This window comes from Sciurus carolinensis, chromosome 2 (genome assembly GCF_902686445.1).
Source record: "Sciurus carolinensis chromosome 2, mSciCar1.2, whole genome shotgun sequence".
Taxonomy (NCBI): domain Eukaryota; kingdom Metazoa; phylum Chordata; class Mammalia; order Rodentia; family Sciuridae; genus Sciurus; species Sciurus carolinensis.
In genome coordinates this window covers 80751671-80759086 of record NC_062214.1, presented here as the reverse complement: position 1 = coordinate 80759086, position 7416 = coordinate 80751671, and the positions used below count along the sequence as shown (strand labels likewise).

The 7416-nt window shown below is 57.7% G+C and overlaps 1 long non-coding RNA gene across 1 annotated transcript in view; it reads left to right on the top strand.

Moving 5' to 3' along the window:
• The first annotated feature begins 1743 nt into the window (after nt 1–1743).
• LOC124977923 (uncharacterized) overlaps nt 1744–7416 on the top strand; it is a 72009-nt gene continuing 66336 nt past the window's right edge. The window contains exon 1 of the long non-coding RNA XR_007107288.1: nt 1744–2925. This is a non-coding gene — a long non-coding RNA (uncharacterized LOC124977923). The remainder of the gene's footprint in view (nt 2926–7416) is intronic.

Sequence of the window (7416 nt, the reverse complement as noted above, 5' to 3'; positions counted from 1 at the left end):
GCCGTGAGCTCATCTCCCCCGAGGGCCCCAGGAAGTCTGGGAGGAAGGCAGAAGGAAAATGGCCGGGAAGTAGGGAAAGGGGATACAATAGGGGACTTTGGGATGGGCCACAAAGCCAAGCTTAGGTATGAGGAAAGAAAAGGACTTTGCCGCAAGCCTACAGGGTCTGGAGCCACTCCTGGGCCAGGAATGAATAGTTCTCCACTCTCAGGAATTCTCCACTGCTCACCTGGCTGGCCAAGTATTCTCATCCCCATTCTACAGAGGACTGAGGCTGGAGTGGCACCGAGTCTGCCTGACGCCAAAGGCCAGGGTCTTTGTGGGCAACTCTGTGATGGGTGCGTGTGGAGCCTGGCCCTTCCTGGACTCACATCACGGCCACTCACAGCCCTGTGCTTCTCCTGCTTCCAGCTCCGGTCAGCAGGGGGAGGCTGTGCTGCATCTGGTTGCAGATGTGGGAACCAAGGTTGGGACTGGGCTGAGGAGAGGAGGAGACAGGGAGGCATCCTGCCAAAGCTGCTGTGTCCGGAGCTTTAGCCTTGTGCATCTGTGTTGGTTGAAAGAGGAGGACAGGGACTTCTCCTTAGAATGGCCAAGTGGCAGCCCTGCTGCTGCCCTGGAACCAAATTGGAACTCAACTCAAGGTTTCCCCAAAACACACCAATCATTCCCTATTTCCTACTTCCAGGTCTCTGCATATGCTCTCCATTCACATGGGATGTCCATTCTCTTCCTTTTTGCTTGGCTAACTCCTATTCATCCTTTAATGCATGGCTTAATGCCACCTCCTCCAGGAAGCTTTCCTGGACTACTCCCAACAGCTCTCATACCTCCTGCTTTTCTCATTTGCTGATGGCAGGAGTCAATCTAAATCACCTGTGTGTTCCCAGTATCTCACACAGGATGTGGTACACAACATATGCTTGTAAACAAATGGGCAAAATGCACCCCTCCATGGGGGTTGGAAGTAAGAGGTTGGGGAGCCATGAATATGAAATGCTCACATGCCAGGCCTGTCCAGGATCAGGCTGACCAGGAGCCTAGGGGGTGTACTTTACTTCCTAGAGTGTCATGAGGGTCCAGGGAGATCTTGGACTTGAAGGAGCTCTGCATACTGTAGAGTGCTGTACTCAGTTGGTTCCTGTACTGCTCAACTTTGCCTCCTTTCTTGGTCTTCTAATGAGGTGGGAGAAGAAAGGTCACAGAACAAGAAAGGGAGCAGATCAGGCCTGAAGTTGGGTGGTGGTGGCAAGAATGCAGCCTGGGTGGTGTTCCAGTTTTCACAGGCAAGGAGGAGGTGGGACTCTGGGTGTTGAGGGTCTGCCTTGGGACTCCAACCTCAAGGCAGACTCTCTGTCTCTAGAATAGCTAATACTGTATCAGAGTTGGGCATGGCCCCAGAGATGTGGAAATCAATGTTCTTCCAAAGAAGGGTAAACTGAGGTGCAGAGAGGTGTGGGCATTTGTCCAAGGTCACATGGTAGGAGGGGTAGGTCACCCTTTGAGTCCTCTCCTCCCAGCAAGACAGGTGTTATCATTTGGGGTTTGGATTCCCGGGAGACAGTTACTTCTCTGATATCCCCTAGCTTCACAGTCCTGGACACCCAGCATACACTGCCCCACACCCCAGCCTGCCTCCAGGTTTGGCCGCCAACAAGCGCTGAGCGCCCCCTGGATGGCGTTGTCTGGACAGTTCTCTACTGTCCCTCTCCTTGACTCACCTCCAGCCCCGGAGGACCGGGCTCAAGCGCCGCGGACAGGGCGCTGCCGGCACGGCTCCGGCTGCGCCACCGCCCCGGCCAGTTCCCGCGCTGCGAGGCTGTCCTCCCTGGCGCCTTCGGGTGGGGCAGGTTCAGCCGGGTGCGCTATGCCTTTAAGCCCGGGCGAGATGAGAGCTGTCAGCAGCAGCCGAGCCTAGCGCGGGACATCGCCACCCGCCAGGCCCGAGCGAGGAGCCGCGGAGCCAGCGGAGAGCGGAGGGGGCGGCGGGGCTGGGGCACGGCGGGTCCCCTTGCCGCCCACTGCGCGCTCAAACCCCGGGCCCCGCGAGCACAGGGCGGCAACGGGTGTAAAGCGGGGAATGTGAGCGGCAGTGCAGGGCTGGAGCAGGAGGGGGAGCGGGAAAGGGCGGTGGCAAGACAGACGGAGAGGCAGCGGGAGAGACCGAGGAAGGGGTCGGGGGCAGGTGGGAGAAAGGAGAGGCGACATAGGAGAGGTAGTGACAGAAAAGGGGGAAAGCTTTGAAGGAGTGAGAGAGCACGCGGCTGCGGGCGGCGGCGCAGGGAGGAGGGGGAGGAGGAGGGAGCGGGAGCCTTTGGGCAGGAGCGCCGGAAGCCGGGGTCCCGGCACCGCGGCCGCGGTTCGGGCTTGGAGCGCGACCACGGCCGGCGGGGCATGGTGGAGGAGCGAGGACGCCCGCGGGGTCCCCTCTGGGAACGGCGGGGGACCTGAGGAGGAATTGGCCCAGGAGAAGATGCAGGGCCGCGCGGCTGGAGCTCGGACCGGCCGGGGTAGTGGGGGCCCTTTGTGAGCGCCCCAGGAGGGTGAGAGTCGGGAGTGCGGAGCCGGGTGTGCGGCGGCGGGGGTGTGTGCGCGCCCAGTGTGCGCGTGTGTGCGCGAGTGTGAGCGGCCAGGCGGGTGTGAGCGCGCGTTAGGGATTCTGCTGGCATCGCAGCGTGGAGAGCAGGAGGCAGGAGCCGGGCGCGCAGGGGAGCGCGGGACCCTCCCGCGCACACGCCGCGCGCTCTCTCACACACACGCATACACACACACGCCCTTCCTGCTTCGCTCCTTGCTGCTGTCACCACCATCTCCGAGCCGAGCCCTGCGGAGCGGGAACCCGAGTCGGAGCAGGGACCGGAACAGAACCGAGGCAGGGGATGCGGGCCCAGAGCGGAGCCGCGCGCGCACCGCGCGCCCAGGACGGTGAGTGTGGCCAGGTCGGGACGCTGCGGCGGGGACGGGGCCGCAGGGGCGCAGGCGGGGTAGCCGGGGTGCCTGCCCGCCGGCAGCGCCGCGTGCGCGGCCTCTGATTGGGCGGGAACCTCGGGGGCAGCGGTGGGGGTGGGGTGTTGAGTGCGCGTCCGTGAAGGCGTGCACGCGCGGAGCTGGAGGGGGAGGTGCGCGCTCGGCACCCCTCGCAGTGGCCGCGCTCGGGTTTGCTGCTCCGCTCCGCCTAACCCTCACCTGCCGCCGGAATCGCAGAGACTTGGAGCAACTTTGTGGAGGCCACCGGGCAGGGCGGGACGAGGGAGGGATGGAGGTGGAGTCGCATTAATGGTGGAACTACGGCCTTTCTTTCCAAAAGGGAGAACGGGAGAGGGAAGTGGGGCGGGGGCGAAGTCTGGGCCTCCTGGTGGACCGAGGGGTCTTCCTTTGCTACCCTGTCAGCGCAGCCGCCGGCTGTCCCCGACACCCCTACCCCAACTTCAGTCCCGAGGTACAGCGCTGGAGCCGCTCCAGGCGCCAGACTCCTGTAACCCCACTAGGGTCTGGTGGGACCGTGCAGCGACTGTCTCCAGTTCCCAGAACCCCAGTTCCGAGGGTATCTATGCTCAAGACACGCGGTTTGAGGTGGAAGAGTGGGTAAACCTGCGGGTGTGTCTCCGCACCTTCTGCGCTGTGGGCCGGACAGCAGGAAGAAGGGAACTACCGGCAAGATGTGCCCCATCAGACTTCTATGCTTAGGAGCTCCGTGAGGTCTCTCCAGGCCCACTGGCCTAGTGTCCCTATCCCTGCTTGTAGCTATGTCCTTGCCTGCTTTACTCTGTGTGCTGAGGTGGTGGCACATTTTGTACCTACCCCCTATGAATCTCCAACCGCTCACCTTAGGGTCCTACCTTGACTGTTCCAAGGACCCCACCCACCCATGTCCCCCAAGTGCCAACCCAACCAGTGCAGTAGAATTTAGGGTGGGGAAATGTGGTCCAGTATGGTGACCCTGGGAGGGAGCAAACCTTTTGTCTCCAGATATGTGAGGCTCAAGAAAGGGTCAGAGATCAGACCCCTCCTGAGGTCTGCCCCCTACCAAAGCCTCCTTGCTTCCAGAGCAGGGTCTTTCTCCTCTAGGAAGCCTCCTCTGACTGCTGCTTGCTCCCCAACCTTTCCAGATTGGGCTTCCTTGGGGATAAGAGTTCACCTGCTCTCTTCCCTGGCATTCAGGACATGAGCCTGTGGTGTCAGAAGCCTTGAACTCATCCTGAATGCTGCCTGGAGGGGTGTGGTGACTGGACCAGTTATGATCTACTTGGGTCTCTGGGGGATGGTGGTATCTGTGTGTGACCAGCTTTTAGTCTTAAACTTGCTTCCAAATCCATTATCTCTCTGGAGTCTCTCAGCCACCTTGGGAGGAGGCAGGATCCATGGGCATGCTTCATGTCCATTTCACAGAGGAGGATGCTGAGGCAAAGGTGGAGCTAGAACACCCATCTCCTAAGTCTCAGGGAAGCCCTTTGGCACTGTGAAGGTCTCTTCCAATCTTGGTCTTTGGTAAGGGTGGGCAGGGGACAGGACCTTCTTTATTGACTTGGCAGCAGGCTTTGGTAACCTGCTGCTGGAGTCACCCCAGAGCAGCTCTCTGACTGTCTGGTACAAACATCTTTCTCAGATGGGGCAGCCAATTCAGCCTGAAGTAAGTCAAGGTGCTTTATTCCCCTGACTTGATCTGTGGGACTTTCTGATCCCAGCCTGGTTGAACTTGCGCTTCCCAGATTTGGGAGCCAGAGAATCTGTGCTCTGCTTGATGGTTTGCAAACCTGGTTCCTGTAATCCTCAACATAGCTCTGGCATGTCAGTATTAACCCACGGATCAGAAGGGTCTTCTCCAAACATCCCCTGCTCCGAACACCCTGGCACTGTAGATCCTGGCATTGTCCTGTTTGGGCCCTGTAGGTGCAAGAGCTTTCCCTTAGGTAAATGGGTTTGCGTGGAGATCTAAATATGCACTGGGGGAGAGGAGCAGGAGAGTCTGGTGGCTGCTGAGTCCACTTCTCTCCAGCCTACCTGAGGCACAGGAGGCCCCCTCAGTCCTGCTGGCAGCCTGGACTCATTCTCAGAGCTACGCAGGCCTTTGGAAGCTTTTTGTGGGGGTGAGTGGCCATCTCCTTCAGGTGTGGGGCTGAGCCTGCTGTTAGCTGCTGTGCCTTTCGAGGCCTTTTTGCTGGCTTCGCTCTCTCAAACAGCTTCTCCTCCCTCTCTCGCGGCTCTGGCTGACTCAGTCTTTCTTAGCCATGGGTTTTGTCTTCTCTCAACTCTGCCCTCTCTTCTCTTGTGGCTCCCTAAGCCTGGACTTTGGTCTCCTAGGTGTTAACCAATGCCCTGATTGACACCCTGGTGGCTGGAGCATGACCAAACCCCTTTCTTGGCCCAAGCCCACCATCCAGGTCTGCTTGCACTCCTGTCCTGGTTCTGCCTGGAAGTGGGTGCCCTGTTCTCCCATCACCTCGGTCCAGCAGGACATGCTCTTTAATTGGGGCCTTGAGCCAGGGGGAGAGGGAAATCTATGCTGCAGGTGCCCAGCCAGGTGCTTCCAGTTCCCACTGACTGCCCTCTACTGACTGGCAAGGGGTAGTACCCAGGGTGGTCCCTTAGTTGCCCTCCCCAGCTGGGACCTGACCCTGCCATTTTGTTTTAACTTCTAAAATTATTACATTCTAACAAACTCAGTGATAGCAAGGTGCCCCTGACCACTCAGGTCTCCTTTGGAGGAACTTGAGGCTTCTCTGGTCAATCTGGGTCTCTTCTGTGGGTTCTGGGGAGCAGACATCTGTTCCCAGGAATTACATCTTGATCTTTTCTTGCTCCCCACTGCCAGGAATCCTACACTTGGGCCTCACACCACATTTGGGGGCATCTCCTGGTTTGAAGCCTGAGCTGCATGACAATGCTGGGCCCTTCCCCGTCAGGCTTGGGCCTGCAGAGTAGGCTGGGCTGCTGCAGAGTCACAATGGGGAGCAGCGAGGGTGGGTTCAGCTGGACTGGAAGAGTTGGTGGGATTCTGACCTGCCAAGAGGTTTATGGCATTTTGTGGATGCTCAATAAATCTTTGTTTAATCAATGAATGAGTGGAGATTGTGCATGTGAGGGCTTTACTGGCCGATGGGCCCGCGTAAGCAAGGGCAGGGAGGTGGGAAGCACAGGGCACGGACGAAACGTGTTTGCTATGGAGCAGCTCATGCAGGGGCACAGCAGGCACTAAGCAGTTGGCACAAGACACAGGAGGGTCTGAGTGCCCGAGTGAGTGTGGACTGATTCCTGTTCAGGGCTTGGGAGGCTGAAATTCCAGAGGGACATAATCAGATTTGTGATTTAAGCCGCTCCCTCTGGTGGTGGTGGGAGGGGTTGGCCAGAGAGCCAGAGGCAGCTAGGTGTCCTGAGGCTGCTGTGGGAATCCAGCTGACGAGGAGGGGGACAGCCGTGGGGAAAGGCACCCGCCCGCCTACCAAGTGTGGTTCTCTGACCAGTGGGGGAGGGAGAGATTCCATCTGGGGGGCTGATCTAGGTCATCAGAGTTGGGTGGCAGCACAGGTATCATCAGTCACGCCATGTGGGCATGCAGAGGTGGTGTATGTCTTGGAGTCCTAGGTGCAGATTTCAGTACTGTGTGCACTTATGCACTTGACCAAGCCCCTCAGTTTCCCCCACTTTTTTTCCCCTTTGGCTACTGGGGATCGAACCCAGGGATGCTTTACCAATGTGCTAAATGCCCAGATCCCCTCTCCTTTTAAATATTTTTTAAAAATATGTTTTAGTTGTCAATGGACCTTTAATTAATTAATTAATTAATTAATTAATTTATATGTGGTGCTGAGGATTGAACCCAGGGTCTCACACACATCAGGCAAGTGCTCTATCTACCACTGAGCCACGACCCCAGCCCTCCTTTTAAATTTTGAGACATAGTCTCACTAAGTTGCCCAGACTGACCTGGAACTCGTGATCCTTCTGCCTCAGTCTCCTGAATCACTGGGATTACAGGTGTGTGCTACCACACCCAGCTAGGCCTCAGTTTCTTTATCTGTAAAATGGACAAATTTGCTTGTCTTCCTGGATAAGGAGTGAATTTGGGTGGAAGTTTTTGTAACCTTGGAAGTAGGATACAAAGGGAAGGGATTGAGATTGGGGGTAAGGAGAAAATAGCACAGCTGTTTGAGAAAGAACTGGAGGTCCAGAGAGGGTACCTGATGTGTACAGGGCTTATGATTTGTTTTATAAGAAGCTCTCCAGTCTGGGGTTTTCCTGGCAGTTCTAGTGGTCTCTGGGCAGGGGTACACGGGGTGACCAGGCCTCGAGCCTTTGCAGAGGACGTCCTCAGGCAGTTGCTTCTGCAGTCCAGCTGTCAGGGAGCATATGGGGCCATATGGCCACATAAGGGGAGGCGCTGGCTGCTGGAGGAGGGATAGCGGCTGCCACTGTGGC